The following is a 5,035-nucleotide window of genomic DNA, read 5'->3' as shown; positions in this document are numbered from 1 at the left end:
ATGAGCTAAACCAATCCTTGAATGCATCCCTGAGATAGTGGCATCTGAGGTCAAATCAATAGAAAATAAAGAAAGCCACATGAGCAAGAAAAATTGGAAATCAGTGTGACATTTGCTAGAATTAAAGGTCTGTGTGAATGAATAGTGGGAGACGTAGGCAGGTGAGGAGGATCTGAATGAAGTTTCCCAGACCCCTGGGAAACCAGCGTCCTCTCCCCAGGAGGCTGGAAGTTGGAGGCAGAGCGTGGAGCCCGCGCAGTGCAGGAGAGGAGTCAGGTGCAGGGTTAGGGATGGGAGGGGGTGGTGGACATCTCACGGTGACCGGTGGACTCATCGCCCTCGCCCCTGGAACATGGGAAGGGAAACACGGTCCCTGGCCTGCCCGTGACCTCCTGCAGGCACACGGCTGAGGGATTCTTCTCATGGGAAACTAAATGGCCCTAGAGAAAAGACTTTGACACTGACGTTTAAGGAGTCGACTTGTCATCTGATGGCTGTCAGAGGAGCTCCGCCAGGCGAGAAGCTGGGCCCCTGCACAGAGCTTTCAATCAGACTCCCAGCACTTAAATCTTAAAAATGAGCAAATAGCCCTGGATTACCAGACAGTTAAGGGGCACCATTAACTTGATGGAGACAGAATAAAAGGAGCTTAGAGGGATAGAAAATGGACAGAATACATAAAAACTTTAAAAAAAAACCCTAAAAGATAAAGTAGCCTATTGCATCTGTAGATTATGAAGAGGACCCTTTAAAAGCAACCGACCGGATAATAAGAAGAGCTTTTGAAACTTAAAGAAAAAAGCAAAATAAAAATGTCAGTAGAAAAGTCAAAATGAAAAATAAAGGAAATGTTCCAAATGAAGGAAAGGAAAAAAAAGAAAGATGAGAAAAATAAAATGTAAGAAACTTGAGACGGTCAATTGAGGGTATCTAAATATGAAGAATTCAAAACGGAACCAGACAAAAAGAGGAAAAATAAAAGATTAAGAAAAAAAAACTCATCAGAATTTATTCATGAATTTTTAGATCTGCACTCTTCAGTGTGGTAGCCGTTAACCCTTATGGCTAAGTAGATGGAAATGAGCTGAAATTAAAAAGTCAGTTCCTCTGTCACCCTAGCCACATTTCAAGTGCTCAGGAGCTATATGTGGCCAGTGAATGCCACTTTGAACAAGTGGATCTAAGCATGTCCACCATTGCAGGAAGTCCTGCCGGACAGTTCTAGACTCAACGTGTCCTTTACGCACCCAGAATGATGAATGAAAGCCACTCCCTGTTACCATGGAATTTCAAATTCACTTTTTTATTTGAAAATTTTTTCTTAAATTAGGAATTTTGAATATTTCACTGTAAAATTTCAAATTCCAGACATCAAAGTTACTGTGTGGTTTGAATGTGTCCCCCTAACATCCAGGTGTTAGAGAGTTAATTCCCAAGCTCACATACCAATGGTATTTGAAGGTAGGGCTTTTGGAGGGAAATAGAATTAGATGAGGAGATGAGAGTAAGGTCCCCAGGATGGCATTAGTGGCTTTATAAGAAGAGCAAGAGAACTAGTGGGTTGCTGTGTCTTACCATGTAGTTCCCTCCACTGTGATTGTGTGTGTGCATGTGTGTGCATGCACGTGCGCGTGCCCCTCCATGATGAGGATTGAACCCAGGGGCTCTTAACCACTCAGCCACATCCTTAGCCCTTTTTATTTTTTATTTTGAGACAGGGTCTCTCTGAGCTGCTTAGGGCCTTGCTGAGTTGCTGGGGCTGGCCTTGAACTTGCGATCCTCCTGCCTTAGCCTCCTGAGATGCTGGGATCACAGGGTGTGCCACCACACCCAGGCTTCAGCATGTGTTGATGCAACAAGAAGGCCCTTGCCAAATGCCGGTGGGGTGTGCTTGGGTTTCCCAGACACCAGAACCATGAGCCAAACAACTCTTCTTTATAAATCACCCAGTTCCAGGTGTTTTGTCATAACAGCAGAACATGGGCCAAGATAAAAAAACAATATCCTATAAGCTTCTAGAAAGAGAAGGAAAAGCATTGATACACAGTGGAATGATAAAGAATATAATGTTGATTTTCCCCATAATATCCCTGGGAGCTGGAAGGTGGTTAAATAATACCTTTAAATATTAGAGGGTGGGGCTGGGGCTGGAGCTCAGGGGTAGAGCACTTGCCCAGCACATGTGAGGTGCTGGGTTTGATTCTCAGCATCACATAAAAATAAATAAATACAAGACAGATATGATCTATTTAAAAATAGTTATAGGCAAATTGATTTTCAATCCAGGTTTCTATACCCAGCCAAACTATGAATCAAACTTGCAAGAACTGAAAAACTTACTATTATTGAACTCTTAGAAAGTTAATGTAGGATGTGTTCTAGTAAAATTTCAAGGTTTACCAAGAACGGGCAAGAGATGAGTTTTAGAGTTGACTTCTTAAATACGATATTTGTTATCTGGGCAGGTGGAGGCCTGAGCCAGATATGTATGTTGGAGGCTCCAAGAAGAGACTCCAAGGAACAGAGAAGCAAAATTTAGAGGCCTTGGCTGAAAGGGGACCTCCATGACATTCCTGAGGCATAAATTCAAATGCTGATGGGTCCATTCTCCAAGGAGTTCACTGTGTTACGTAATAGTGGTTGTTGGGCCCTATTACAGTATGCCAGGCCTGCTTTATGGAGTATCTCATTTAATCCTCACATTGACCCTGGTAAGGTCAGCAAGGGGCCGCGGGCTCCCACCATGGGTCTCTCAGAGAGCACCTGAGGGCCCGGGGACAGGAGGAGCAGGGACTGGAACTGAGGACTCCTCCCTTATGTGCTGGAAGGCTCCCGCCTGGCAGGGTGAGCATTGTCTTGTTCTAGAGCCACTGGCGCCTCCATGGGCCTTCCTAGCTTCTGCCACAGAATGTCATGGCAAGGGATGTTGAGGGTCCCTCACCTCCTGAGTGGGTGTCTGGAGCACTCTGGAGCTGTCCCTGCCACGTGGCAGAAGGGACGTTTGCCATTTGACACCAGCTGCCACGTAGGGTCGTGGGAACGGCACATGTGCGGCCCAGTTCACGCCACTTCAGCCTGTTAGCTGGAGCTAAGCGGCTCACAGGTCTCAGAGCCTCTGTCGGATGGGGGTAAGCCCACCCCCCACCCAGGGTCACTGAGCACTGTGGGCCTCGCACTTTGATCTTAAGAGCCGACGCAGGCATCTCGCGGGAAAGCTCACTAGAAAGATGCTGAGCTGCAGCCATCACATTGGAAATGTCCTGGAACCCAAGGGAGCGCTCTGGCCACACACACATCTGGGTGTTCTCCGCGGGGGTCCCAGGGCCTGCAGGTAGATCTCACGCTGGAGGAACTCCGGGATGATCTTGGAATGGATTCACAGGAGCAGAATTCTTTTTCTTCTTCTTCTTTTTTTATCCATTAACTAAAATAGATGCTATGGTTAAAATTTGATTTTTATCCATCCAGCTTTAGAGAGATTAGATCAAATACCAAGATGGAAGTGTTAAGAGTTTGATTAAAAAAAAAATAATAAGAGAGCCCACACACGTGCAAAGCAGAGCTATTGGAACATATGGTGGGGTGGCCCAACCCCTCACCTGGCCCGCAGTCTCCAGCTCTCCTACCCTTACGAGATGGTGTCACTGGTGGGAGGGGGTGGGGGAAACAATCAGAGCCCCCATCTCGGTGGTTTAGGAAGAAGGGCCCATGCCTCACTCCCCGCAGGGCTTCGTGACAGGTTGTCCACTGCTCTGCTCCGTGGTGGCTCCATCCTGGGCCAGCTACTCACCCAGAGGGGGCATCTGACACTTCTGCCCACGTTCCAGGGCTCAAAGTGAGCCACTTTCTCTAGCCTGAGTTCAGTGGGAAGGGGACAGGGTCCTTCTTGGAAGAAGGTCCCCACAGGGAGGGATACCTGGATATCTGGGGTTGGTACTGAAAAAAGAGTCTCCTTGTCTGGTCTGAAAGGAGGGGATGAGATCTATCTATCCATGGACGTGCGCAGGAAGAAGTCTATTGTGGATTATTTCATTGCAGGAGGTGCCTGGCAATTTGGGCGATACTGTTGTCTGACGGATCCCAGGGGCAGGGACAATGTGTGGAGAATATTTTCTCTCAGTCTCGCCCTTGTCTTTGAAGCCCAGCTGCATATCAAAGTCCCAGCTCAGGCTCAGGCCTGCCCTTGGGCCAAGCCACACGCTCCTCCTGGGCCCCGGGGAGTCCCCCCCATCCCCCCCCCTGCAAACCCTGGGTGGCCCAGCCCTCCCGAGGCATCTCCCTCAGGAGAGCAGAGGCCCCTCTATCCCATCTGGATCCCAGAGCCCAACCGTCTTGGCTGGGGCTGCTCAGGGTGTCAGTCAAACTGAAGAATATTCTTTTAATTCTGAATAACCATGTAGGGCTGGCCGGCTCCCTCCGCCTGACAGATGGCGAGCACATGCCTGAGGGCCCAGCTCTGCCCATCAATCTCTCTCGGCTGCTTTCAGCACCTCCTTCCAGCCGGGCTCCTCTCTAGCCTGGTTCGTGATTGTGCTGCAGAGACTCTTTCTGAGGCTGGGGGTGTGGGAGAGATTTTTTTTTTCAGAGGAGGGTCAGGAAGTCCAGGTGCTGGTATCCATGCTGTCAGATGCTCAGCTCTCCCCCCCGTCATCTGGCCACATCTCCTGACCAGAGCTGCCTGGTCCTCTGCTGATGAGCCTCGTGGCAGCTCCTGTGTGGGCAGAGGGGCCTGGAGATGGCCCAGCGACTGGGAACCTTTTGGGTTTGTAGGATTGTCCCTTCCCCATCCTTGTGAGGCTTTTCCTCAACTTTGGGTTTCAAAACCAATCTTTTATAACACGCCTTGAAGTAACTCAGAGCAAACTGGAAAAGGCAGCTTGTCAAAGCTCCCAGTGAGGGGACTTGAAAACCTATTTGGTACAGGGAAAGGTGGCCGTGGGGGACAGAGAGCTTAGCTGCCCACAGGACACCCACCCAGGGTCTCAGTGTCCTTGCTGCTCATAGCTGGGTTTGGAAGACCTTCGCCGACTGACAA

The sequence above is a fragment of the Spermophilus citellus genome, assembly GCF_964194105.1.
Source record: "Spermophilus citellus genome assembly, chromosome: 12".
Classification (NCBI taxonomy): domain Eukaryota; kingdom Metazoa; phylum Chordata; class Mammalia; order Rodentia; family Sciuridae; genus Spermophilus; species Spermophilus citellus.
This window is presented reverse-complemented; position numbering follows the sequence as displayed.